The 13,112-nt window shown below is 41.6% G+C and overlaps 1 protein-coding gene across 1 annotated transcript in view; it reads left to right on the forward strand.

Annotated features, from left to right (window-relative positions):
• DYM (dymeclin) overlaps positions 1-13,112 on the forward strand; it is a 693,305-nt gene that overhangs the window by 94,860 nt on the left and 585,333 nt on the right. The gene's annotated exons all lie outside the window — the stretch shown is intronic.

Below are 13,112 nucleotides of genomic sequence, written 5' to 3' on the forward strand. Positions count from 1 at the left end.
AGGATGGAGGGGGTGGGAGTTGAAATTAATGTTAACATTTTTTTCCTTCATTACTTTGCTAGTAATTCCCTTTGCAAGCACTTTACAGAGCAAGCATGGCATAGAAGCTAAATCAATTTAGTTTTGTCTGCATGCTACTTGAGAAATTTTCTACTGCTTAGTCTGTGCCCTAATGAAGTTCTTGACTGTCGTTTTATGAGATACCTTCATTTGACTTTGCAGGTTTTTCCAGCATTTCATGTCTAGTCAGCCTTTTATTTTATTTGGGTTTTGCTCACACCCTTTCATTAGTAGCTCAAGATGCATTGCATTCAGGTACAGTAGGTATTTCTCTCTCCCTAGAAGGCTTCAATCTCTGCATCTGAGGTAATGGAGGGTTTAAATGATTTGCCAAAGTTCACAAAGGGCATTAGCAGGATTTGATCCCTGCCTTCTGTAGTTCTCAGCTTGCTGCTCTAACTACTAGATGGCTATTTCATTCCTGCCACTCTCCCTCTGCTCAGGTTTGTAGCCCTGGCCCCGAAAGAATGTAGGTTCAGGCTCCCGACTAAGCTCTTGGTGGCAAGGTCCAGGTTTGGACTCACAAAAAAAAAAAGTCTTTTTGTAGGGTGCAAGCAGGGGCTGCAGGGTCTCCTACCTAACTCTCCCAGAGTTCCACACTCTCCAAAATAATCAGCCAGTTATAGCAGATGAACTTTAAAATAACACTTTACTGCTCCAACTCAGTACAAAGAAATAATGGCTGAACATTTATCCAACAGGTATAATATGTACAGTTCAGATAAGTCACATCCAGTTAAATCAGTGTTAATCCATTCTATCTCAGACCAGCGGCTCTGCTAAATACCGACGAAGGTCATTCCTGGAGCGGGGCTGCTCTGCACCCACTCCCTCCTGCCTGCCCAGGATGTTTTTTCCACCAGGCTACACCCCCTCACATACTCTGCCTCCCCAGCTTGGGGAAACCAGCTCCTGTCTCTTCTATCACCTCTGCTGCTTAGCAGAGGCAAAACCGACCCTCACTTCAGAGGTCCACTTTTGCAGGTCTGGGATTCCCTTTTTGAACTTAGGTTTGGGGGGCCAGGCAACTAAAGACCCTGCTCACTTAGTAGTCTCTTATTCTCCTTTCAACACGCCCCTACAATGCTGGGCCTTCTCCAACTCCATCCCCACAGGCAGCTCTTTAAGCGCCCATTCTCCATGGAGCTCCCCAGGAGATTCTCCCACCCTGCCCGGCAGAGAATTCTCCTTGGGAGGGTTACAGGTTAATGATACAGTAAGAGAAGAGGGATAAATCCTTCTTATCTGTTCCCTTCTCCACTACTGCCAACTCCAGACTTCGCGCCTTCTGTCTCGCTGCACCCTACGCCTGGAATAAACTTCCTGAGCCCCTATGTCTTGCCCCATCCTTGGCCACCTTTAAATCTAGACTGAAAGCCCACCTCTTTAACATTGCTTTTGACTCGTAACCACTCGCCTCCACCTACCCTCCTCTCTTCCTTCCTGATCACATTAATTGATTTGATTTGCTTACTTTATTTATTTTTTGTCTATTAGATTGTAAGCTCTTTGAGCAGGGACTGTCTTTCTTCTATGTTTGTGCAGCGCTGCGTATGCCTTGTAGCGCTATAGAAATGCTAAATAGTAGTAGTAGTAATTAAGAAGATGGTTGTAAGTGCTTAACCTTGCATTGTGATTTACTTTTTCTTGTTCCTTGTTAACTCTAAATCACAGTAGCGTAGGGTCTCGGTTTTCTTTAACACTACACAAGTGCCAGGAAAACCCTAAAATATTCCAGGAAAAAGAGCTGAATAGTTATTCTGAAATTGGACTGTATAAGGCTTAAAAAATAATTAAAAACACATTCTTTAAATAGTGATAGATTCTACATGTCTGTGTTACAAGAAAAGATAGGAAAATTTTGTTTAGCAACAGTTAGAAAGACAATGTTTGTCTTATAGTTCCAAGAACTTAAGATCACATAAGCTGCTTTCGTCACTGATTAAAACTGTACCTGCCTAATTGTGACCATCTGGGTATCTGTAGCTGATTGTACAGGAAACATAAAACACAGCACAACAGTTCAAATATGCTGGACATGAAATGTTTAATATATTTTAAAAAAAATTTATTTTAAATTTTTTTTAATATACTGCTTAGACCTAAGTGGTTTACAGTTTCATTTTACAGGTACTGTATATTTGGATTTAGCTCGTGCATTTTTATTGGTAGTTCAAGGTGAATTCTGTTCAGGTACTGTAAGTATTTTTGTAACCCCAGAGAGCTTAAAATTTAAATTTGTATCTGAAGCAATGACATAGGATCCAGCTCTGTGGTGCTATGCACCCCCAATGTTGAGCAAGTTCCTTCATTTGTATCCAGGGAGGGGTAATTAAATGTTGACACCTTTGAGCAATGATAAATTAAGTGACTTGCCCAAGGTCACAAACATTGTTGGGGTGGAATTTGAATTCTGGCTTCCTTGGTTCTCAGCCTGCTGCTCTGCGCAATTGTTCTGTGGTTGTGCTATGCACTGTTATGCAAAAGATCTTCAATTTGTTTCCCAAATTGGACCAGCATTCACTTCCTCCCTGAGAAAGATATAATGGTCAGTGCTTTAGGGTGAGACCCCCTAGTGGGTTGGATTTAGGGCTAATGATTACATAGTGGTGCAACATAGGTGTCTTGTATTAGAGGCTTGGGGAAGCTAAGTCTCAGCCCTGATTGCAACCTTCCCTTCTCTCCCGCTAACCCTCTCGCTGCCGCCTCCCCTGGGCCTGTTGCCTTCCCAGCTCTGGGGTGGCAGGGGCAGCGGTAAAAAGAACAGGAAAGACATACTGAGTTTGATTTGTGCATGACAATTTCCCTGCTTACGCTGCTTCTAGCTCTTCCAGCCAAGTCCCACCCTCTAATGTAAAGTTTCTGTGTTGGAGAGGTGGGAGCAGCAGAGCTAGCAGTGACGTGTGACTGAAAAAAAAAATTAAATGCAAATTGTAGTAGACCTATAATATTCTGCTTTGGAACTCTGGCGAGAATTAAATCATTAATATTTGTAATACATTTTAGTCCTTGTAAAGATTGATAGTGTTTCATATTTGATTTGTGTCCCTTGGCTTTGGACCCTGTTATTTTCCTGATCATTATTAATAGAGCTTTAATCACTTAGGAAATCTTGGTACCTATTGTAGCGACAGTCCATCGGGCGTTTGTGCATGCCAAGTATTATAGGTATGTGGTGGTGGTACACGATGGTTTGGACTTCCCCCCCCCCCCCCCCCCACCCCACCCCAAGGTCCATCCTGTGCCTATTAATGTGCAGCACTGGACGTCAGTGTTCTGATTTTAAGCAAACTGCCTTTTCCCATTTTTTTGCTCTGAGTAGCTTATGGGTATTAATATACCTGCCAGAATAATGATGGGGAAAAATAACTAAGAAAAACTTTGCCTTTTTTAGGCATAACTAGAGGTGCCAGTCAGGGCTGCCCTACCTTTGAGAGACTTTTTGCATATGGCCCTGTTTTTTTGTTCCCAGTTTTCTACCCCTACTGTCTTATGCAAGTTAGGCCCCACAAAGAGGCTCTCCACATCCTTCTCGGGCCACCCCTAGTTTCAGTACATTAAGGTATAGCATAGTCTTCTATACCCTTATTTGCTTTAACTTTATAACTAAGGTGAATTACCTTGAAATCTGCATCAGAGAAGAATCCATAGTTGACAAATGGCATGTTAATCTTTTTCATTTATCTGATATCTATTTACACTGTAGGAGGTTAGACAGTGTTTGATACGTGCTTCATCAGCAATACTAGTGGAATGATTAGCAGTGCTGGCATATGAATATAAAATTAATATATTTTTATTCCAGGCTATATCTTCAGGAATAGAAAGAAACTGTTTGAAAATTGTTGGAATGTTCAGCTGCCTGAAACAAATCAATGAGTCAATGTACAGATAGTGTAAGAGTTAAGTAGCCTGTTTTGAGGGTCATTTTGAGGGGCATAATCGACCGCAAATGCCCATGTGTAAAAACGTCCATCTCCGGAGACGGCTCCGCGATGAGGCGGAGCGAACCGTAAAATCGAAACGAGATGGCCGTCCATCTTCGGTTTCGATTATACGGTTCGGCCCGCTGAAATCCCATCATTTGTGTCGACTCTAGAGATAGACGACACAAATGGTGAGATCGCTGGACCTAGAGATGGCCATCCGCGGTTTTCAGCGATAATCGAAACCGCTGCCGCCCATCTCAAAAACGGACCTAATCCAAGCCATTTGGTCGTGGGAGGGGCCAGCATTCGTAGTGCACTGGTCCCCCTGAGATGCCTCAAATATCATACCTAGCTCCATGACAGCAGTACGCAGGTCCCCGGAGCAATTTTAGTTTAGTTGGTGCTGCGCGGGACCCATGCAGAGAGCAAAAATCGGAAGAAAAAAAACATGCAAGTGCAGTCAGGGACGTCCAAATTAAAACAATAGTAATAGTGGGATTTGAACCAGCCACCTTCTGATTACAAGACCAGTGCTCTAACCACTGCACCACTTATTCAGCTACCTAGACCGCCTTCCCTTTCCATTAAGTCCCTCCAAATTTCTGTCAGCCAATCACAGCTCGTTTAGCTGACACCGATGTCAGGTAAATGAACTGTGATTGGCTGACAGAAACTTGGAGGGACTTAATGGAAAGGGAAGGAATGTCTAAGCAACTGAATAAGTGGTGCAGTGGTTAGAGCACTGGTCTTGTAATCAGAAGGTGGCTGGTTCAAATCCCCCTATTACTATTGTTTTAATTTGGACGTCCCTGACTGCACTTGCATGTTTTTTTTCTTCCGATTTTTGCTCTCTGCATGGGTCCCGCGCAGCACCAACTAAACTAAAATTGCTCCGGGGACCTGCATACTGCTGTCATGGAGCTAGGTATGGTATTTGAGGCTGACATAGAGGCTGGAAAAAATATTTAAACAGTTTGTTTTTTAGGGTGGGAGGGGGTTAGTGACCACTGGGGGAGACAGGGGAGATCATCCCCGATTCCCTCCGGTGGTCATCTGGTCAGTTTGGGCACTTTTTGGAAGCTTGGTCGTGAAAAAAACAGGACCAACTTTGTGTGGACTAAATGCTCGTCGGGGACGTCTTGCTTCTTTCCATTATCAGGCGCGGAGGTCCATCTGTTAACCACGCCCCGGAACGCCCCTGTCCTGCCTTCACTACCATTCGGCCACGCCCCCGAGAATTTTGCCCGTCCCCGTGACGGAAAGCAGTTGGGGCCGTCCAAATTCAGCTTTCGATTATACCTGTTTTTGAGATGGACGTCCATCTCCCGATTTGTGTCGGAAGATGGGTGTCCGTCTGTTTTGAAAATAAGCTGGTTTGACTCCCTTAAGGAGTTTTCCAGTTAAGCTAGAGTGGAATACTAAAACAGTATTGCAGCAACTCCATTGTAAAATTCAGTCATCCACTGTGATGTGTAGCCTAGTGAAAATAGCCTATTGGCTTCCATATGTGGAAGTCTTCTCTATCCATACTTTGTCTTGTCAGTCTATATAACGTGGAGGGGCGTTTTTGATATGATGTCTAAGTTTGACTTTAGACATTTTGTAAAAAATGTCCAAAATCTGAATAGGAAAGAAGTTCATTAAAAAAAAAAAAGTCTGTCTTTTGTTTTCAAAAATACTATTTCTAACAAGGTTTTGTGCTTAGGCCGTTTTATTTTTTTTGGTCCTTTTTCAAAATAATAAAAAAAAAATGCCCAAGTGAAAAACGTAGAAATTCCAGCCATTGGGCTGTAGTAGGGGCCAGCATTTTTAGTAGACTGCTCTTGCAGACATCCCAGGAGATAACTGGGACAACCTAGGGGGCACTGCAGTGGACTTCAAAATACATGCTCCCAGGTGCACATCTCACCATTGCTCCTTTGTCTGCTGAGCCCCCTAAAACCCACTATACACCACTGCAGTAGCCCTTATAGGTGAAGGGGGCACCTATATGTGGGTACAGTGGGTTTCTGATGAGTTTTGGTGGGCTCACAGTTTTCACTATAAATGTGACAGGTAGAGGGAGATAGAGACCAGAGTCCCCCACTCCATGGTGCACTGCACTGACCACTCAACTACTCCAGGGACCTGCATGCTGCTGTAATAGACCTGGCTCTAACATCTGAGGCTGTCATAGAGGCTGTTAAATCATATTTGCATTCACTTTTGGGGAGGGGGTTGAGGGTCATCTCTGATTCCTTCCAGTGGTCATCTGGTCATTTAGGGCATCTTTTTGTGCCTTATTCATTATAAAAACAGGTCTAGCTCAAAACATCTTAGTTTTAGACCTGGACACTTTTGTTTTGTTCCATTATGCCTGAAAATGTCCAAGTGTTAGGAATGCCCAGATCCTACCCTTAACACGCCCCTGACATGCCCCCTAGTGATTTGAACACACTTCTGACGGACTTTATAGAAAAACATCTAAAAATTGGTTTTGAAAATACCAATTTGGACGTTTTTGTGAGAAAAATGTGCAAATGCAGATTTATTCCACTTTTTGAACGTTTTTCTCTTTTGAAAATGAGCTCCATAGTCTTTTAAAATGAAAGATATTTGCATAACGTATAGAAATGATGCACTTTATTCTGGGGATATTTCTGGAGTCATTAGAAAGTCGTGCAAAATAGCTCTGTGTACATTGTTATAAAACATTCAATCTCTTGTGCAATCAAAATACTGAGATATCAGTGGCAAAAACAGAAGTGACTTTTTGGAGGAGCTCAAAGTGAACATGGAAGGAGGCGGCATAAGGCATACAGGTCTGAGTCATTTTAGTTATACTCATTGACAGATAATGCCTTGCATGCATCAAAAATAGATTTCTAAGTAAACAATTTGGAACAGCTGTCATGCATTGCCTGGTACATTTTGGTGTTTATTTTGGAAGATACATGTCCTTTTTCAATCAATATCAGGGTTTACAACCGCTCCGAATAATGTCTAAGAGAAAGTTGCCAATTATATTGCAGATATTTATGATTATGAACACTCCTGTTGAATGTAGCTATTCCTCAATATATTTTAGAATATACTTCGGCAGATCCTCTTCTCAAATAGAAGTGGAACTTGAAGCGTCTCGATTTGTTCATCATTTCTAAAATCTGCCTTTTATCTATTTTACACTCAGTTATGTCAAGCACATACCAATACTAAACCATGTATACATCTGTGGAAACAATTCAGTTATACTTATTATATCTCAAGAGGCGGTGTTCCATTATTTAATGTAGAACCGACCAGAGACAATCTGGTATAAAGACAACATTGCATGTGCATTGCATCCAGCAAAATGTTCTAAAACTCCATCTGATGTTATGACAAACTAATTACTATTATTTGGTGCACATCTTTAAAATTAGTTTTATGACAAATACATGCCTTATTAATATATATTAATAAAAACAGGCAAATACAAATAGCTTGTCTTTTTTGGTGGTTGTTTTCTATATCTAAGACTCTCTTCCATAATATTCAAGGCAGAAAGCTGTGTAACTAAAATAAAACAATCAATTTAATCTCCAAATATATGGTATTTTGCTCCACGTTTTAAGTGGCCAAGTTATGTAGCTTCTGTGGGGTGTGGTCTTGCCCCATCCTGTGGTCTTGCCCCATCCTTGGCCACCTTTAAATCTAGACTGAAAGCCCACCTCTTTAACATTGCTTTTGACTCGTAACCACTTGTAACCACTCGCCTCCACCTACCCTCCTCTCTTCCTTCCCGTTCACATTAATTGATTTGATTTGCTTACTTTACTTATTTTTTGTCTATTAGATTGTAAGCTCTTTGAGCAGGGACTGTCTTTCTTCTATGTTTGTGCAGCGCTGCGTATGCCTTGTAGCGCTATAGAAATGCTAAATAGTAGTAGTAGTAGTAGTAGTAGTAGTGTGGTATTAATCTGCAAAGTAGGGATGTTTATAGTATGTGTTCCCAGTGTCCGCAAACATAGATAACACTGTCTGAGAAGCAATCCAAGCCTCTAGCAGCTCATACGAACAGTTCCTGAACAGAGAAAGAAAAGTCAGTTTAAATTGCCAGATCCCAGAAATATAATACTAAGGTGCGGGTAGTCCTTATCATATGTGATCTAGATGTAATCTTATCATTGACCTAGATTTTAGTGGTACCTCTAACTGTGGGGCGTACACAGATAACTTTTTAGAGTGTTATTGGGGAACCTAACACTTAGTGTAGATTACTAAAAGAACTGGACTCTTGACACTTTTCAGCATAGGACACTGTCAGAAGCAAATGTTCCCTTTTATTTCTAAATCCGAGCTCACAACACCCAAATAATAACAGAGCTAACAACCACAACTAGCAAAAATATGAAAGGCAAGAATGAAGACAATGAAAGCCTTATCATAGAAACAGCTCAGAGTAAACGCATATTACCCTAGATGGAGTCCTAATTCCATCAACTAATCTAAACTCGCAGCACTACACAAGAGTACATGGCAAACATACAACCTGATGTAGACGTTGAGGAGATGGCAGTGTGTTTCTCAGATGGTCAGACGGACAGCAGGGCTGCTCTTAGATGAATGTCAACACACTAGCCTCTTTAGGAAGTATTGGAAACATATCTATTTAAAAAGCTTGCATTAGAGAATTTTCAATTGATGTTAATGGAATTCTACTTGGAATGGCCTAAGGTTGATCTGTGATCTTCAGTGAACTGTGTAGGTAACTGCAGAATAAGTGATTTAATGTAATGTAATATAATATATATTCCTCAATAGTTTTTTAATAGTACAAAGTAGATTACAACATTCTGTTCCCTCCCCAATTAAAACACCAAAATCCTCCCAACCCCAACACATCCAACCCTCACTTCCCTAAAACAAGAAGGAAGTGTGGGGCCTTTTATCTGCGCACCAAAGGCCTGCTGCATCTCCATCCACTCCGATACAGACTTCCTGTTAGTAGGGGGCGGGGAAGGGGTGAGGAATGCACCTGATAGTTATGCGACAGATAATATGCAACAGTAAACTACACCTGTAACAGTGTAGTTGACTGTTTTCCATGTTATATGCTATGCCTTTAACATATGTTACCATGTGATAAACACAATTTAATGTCAGGGCTTGTTTTGCCCAGTTACTGTGGAGATTTTTCAGCTATCATTTGTTTACTTTTGCAGTTAACAGACATTAACTGCAAAGCCTTTATATGGCTTACTATATGTAAAGGTTATAATCTACATTATCCAAAAGTAGCAATTATTTTATTTATTTATTTATTTATTTATGGTTCATTTGTATCCCACGTTTTCCCACACATGCAGGCACAATGTGGCTTACAGAAAATTAGGAAAATCACAAATTAAGAAAAGATAGTTAAAGTTGACAAAGAAAAGACCAGGGAAGCAGTAGCTAACAATGGGGAACTAAGCAGGGTGGGGAGAGTATGAAGGGTATATTAATCAGCAGAGTAACTAGGGGAGTACGTTTTAACAAAGAAGTAAGTCTTTAGCAATTGTTTGAAGAGGATGTGGTCCATTTGCATTTTGAGGTGCTGCGGAAGTGCATTCCAGTATTTGGGACTCCAGTAGTGAAAAGAAGAGGTGAAAATCAGCTTATATTTGACACTCTTGCAGTTTGGGAAGTGTAGTTGGAGCTATGACCACGCTGCAGGCATGGCATTCCTTGGTGGAAGATCAATCAAGATTTTGTGGGTTAAAGAGCAGATTTTAAAAATAATACGCTCCTTTACAGGTAGCCAATGCAAGTTGTAGCGCAGAGGCTGAGCATGTGCAAATCGGGGTTTACCCAGAATCAGTCTCGCGGCTGTGTTCTGGACTGTCTGGAGCTTTCTCAATAAAGAGACCTTGCAGCCCGCATAAATCCTGCTGCAATAATCTAGGTGGGATAGGACTAACCAATGTACAAGGGTACGGAACAGCTCTCTGGTAAGGAAATATCTTATGCGCCGGAGCCTCCACATAGCATTAAACATTCTTTTAGAGACCAATTGCACATGGTTGTCTAACTGTAGGTGAATGTCCAGATTCACTCCTAAAAGCCGCAGATTGTTGGAGATTGGAAGAACATAATCCTTAACGGGAAGCGTTGTATCGGTTATTTTGTTATGGGGAGACGAGAGTATGAGACATTGTTTTATCCTTGTTTAGTTTAAACCGAAACACTTGAGTCCAGTGCTCAATAGTGGAGAAGCTAGCTTCAATAAGATTAGCAATTTCAGATAAGGTGGAATGAAAGGGGATGTAGATGGTAATATCGTCGGCATAGATGAACAGATTTAGGTCCAATTTTGCTAGAGCTGAGGCTAATGGATCAACATGATATTAAGTAATTTTGGCAAAGAGTAGAGAGATCCCTCAACTCACACGGAGCATAAATCAGTTTACATTGTCCAAAACTTTATAAAAGTGACTGTGGACAAGTGGAAGAAATTTTTGACTCTCAGATTTTGACTAAAGAGTACTGGAAGTCACTAGGGGTTTTTCTTTCCTGCTCAAATGAAAGTGACCCATAATAACCACAAAACTTTACTTGGTCTCACAAATCTCAAGAAATTTCTTAAACAAATTGACCTTGTGCAACAGTGAACACTGTGTCTGTGTCTTCTGTTTGCTGATGGTTCAGTTATAATTTTTTATAGGTCATATCTTGCAGTATTTCTTTTGAGAAGAATAAATAATTGTAGGAAAGTTACAGGGACATATTCTAGTTTATAGCAGGGCTACTCAAATGTTTAGAGTGGAAATCCACAAACTACTGTAGCCATGTACTAATCAATAAATATTAAATAAAATACTCTTTTTCTTTCTTTTTGCCTGAGCATTGTGTTTTTCCACGTGTTTTTGGTCCCAGTGTCTCTCTTCTTCTACTTTTCCTCTCTCCATCCTCTCCTTTTCTGCTCCTCTGGGTCCAGTATCTCTTTCCATCTTGCTCCTTCTTTCCTTCCCTCCCTTTCTCCACTATCCAGTATCTCTCTGTTGCCTGGGTCCAACATCCCTCCAACTGTCTTCCTTCCCGCCTTCTTTCCCAGTGTCTAGTATAGCTCTCTCCCCTCTCCTCTGCCCCCGGGCCCAACATCTCTCCATCTGGCTTCCTTCCCTCCCTCGTTCCACTACAGCTGTTTCCCTCTATCCACTATAGCTGTCTTCCTCCCCTCCTCCAGGTCCAATATATGCATCTCTCCTTCGACCCCTCCCCCTTCTTCCCGGCCCCAGGTCCTTCGCTTCCTACCTTTAAATTGTCTGCCCAGGGCTCCGGCAGCATAAGTGATTCATGCAGTCTGTCTGCCTGAGCCTGGAGCCTGCTGTCTTCTGTGCCCCACACTTGCAGAAGCAGGAAGTTATGTCAGAAGGGGGTGGGGTGCAGTAGAGAGCAGGCTCTGGACTCGGGCAGATGGCCTGCATAAATTGCTGCCAGTGCCAGAGGCCTGGGCAGAGAGTGATTTAAGGTAAGGAGCGCCGGACCTGAGGAGGGGGTTGAGGGAGGGTGTCAATTCGCCCCTACCATGGCGTCAGAAAAAAAAAATCAGCACTTTTCCCCAGCGGTCCACACGAGAGGGCTCCAAGGTCTGGACTGTGAACCGCAGTTCACTGTTTGAGTAGCGCTGGTTTTATAGTATATTAAGCTGATTTATTTTTTTCTTTTTTTTTGTTTAACCAAATAATCCCTCTTGTTTAAAATGTTCGTACTGCATTGGTTTTATCTCAGATACTAACCAAGGCGGCACAAACTACAGTTGTGCTACATAATTAGAGCAGTTTAGTTCCCTAATGACATCTAGAGGGGCATGCCTCAGGAAAGGTACCCTCTCCCTGAAATCTCAACCCCTGAACTTGCTGTTTCTGATTGGATTTCCAAGACGAGCCTGTTTGACAAAAGGTGGGTCAGGATGACTCTGTTCCTTATAGGCCTGCATTGTCTTTCTGTTAAATTCAGAATTTAGTTCAAACTTACTTTATTCTACAAGACTTTGCATGGCATTAGGCCAGTTCTCAGCAAAGTTATGCATCAATATTATCCATTAAGGCCATTGAGATTTCAGAGTACAAATTGTCTTGCACTTCCTTCTCTGAAGGAATTTAGGTTTGAAAGCATATATAAACATAAATTGTGGAATAATGCACCAATAATATGGAATTTTTTCTATGAAGTGCTCGGATTTTAAATTAGCTATGTAGGCTTTGGGGGAAGGTGGGGGGGGGGGGGGCCTTAAAAATCGTTTTTTTTGAGCAATGGTTGCAGGAAACCTGGAGGTGATTAATAGTATTCTTACATTTCTTCGAGGACAAGTAGGCCTGTTGTATTCTCACATGTGGGTGACATCATCCGATGGAGCCCAGTAGCAGTGTCCCATTGCGCATGCATAGGTGCCTTCCTGCCCAACGGGTCCATCTGTCTCTTCTTTTCTACAGGGATAGGAGGGCGTGTTTTTGTGACCTCCCCTCAGCGTGTTTTTTTTCTTTGACTTTTCAAGTGCCATCCCATGTGGATTTTTATCTCCTTTTACTTATTTTACCTCAATGGTATAGTTTCTCAACCTTTCCCTGTCAAATCCTAGTTATTTTCAGCCCTTCATATATATATATATATATATAATTTTTTTTTTTTTTTGTGGCTCTTTAGGCTCGCTTAGGCCTGAGTACTTGCATGCAGGGACTTGTAGTTCTGATTTCCCCATTGCATTCCTTAAGAAGAGCAAAACTACAAGTTCTTGCATGCAGTGAGGTATACCTTGGTCTGGGTCAATCCTAGATCCAGTTGGGAACCTTAATAAATACTGACCAGTGTAAAAGTAGGCACAGCATTTGCATTGCATGCGCTTTCACTGTGTTCTTGCAGATAGGCTGTGTGAGCGAATACACACATGGATTAATGCTATAATTTACATGGGTTACTACATCAAGGTGCGGTCATTTTTCACCAAATGTTGGGCTGGTGTAAGTGATAATATCTTATATGAAGGCTAGTATTTTATGAAGAAAAGTAGGTACCTGCCTTATTTAAGGCTTAAAATAGGTGCATTTTTGCCCGTAAACCAGGCACCTGGTTATAAAATTAAAATCATGGCTAATTATTGCGAGGGCAGTTGTTAATTTTAGC

The sequence above is a fragment of the Microcaecilia unicolor genome, chromosome 2 (assembly GCF_901765095.1).
Source record: "Microcaecilia unicolor chromosome 2, aMicUni1.1, whole genome shotgun sequence".
Taxonomy (NCBI): Eukaryota; Metazoa; Chordata; class Amphibia; order Gymnophiona; family Siphonopidae; genus Microcaecilia; species Microcaecilia unicolor.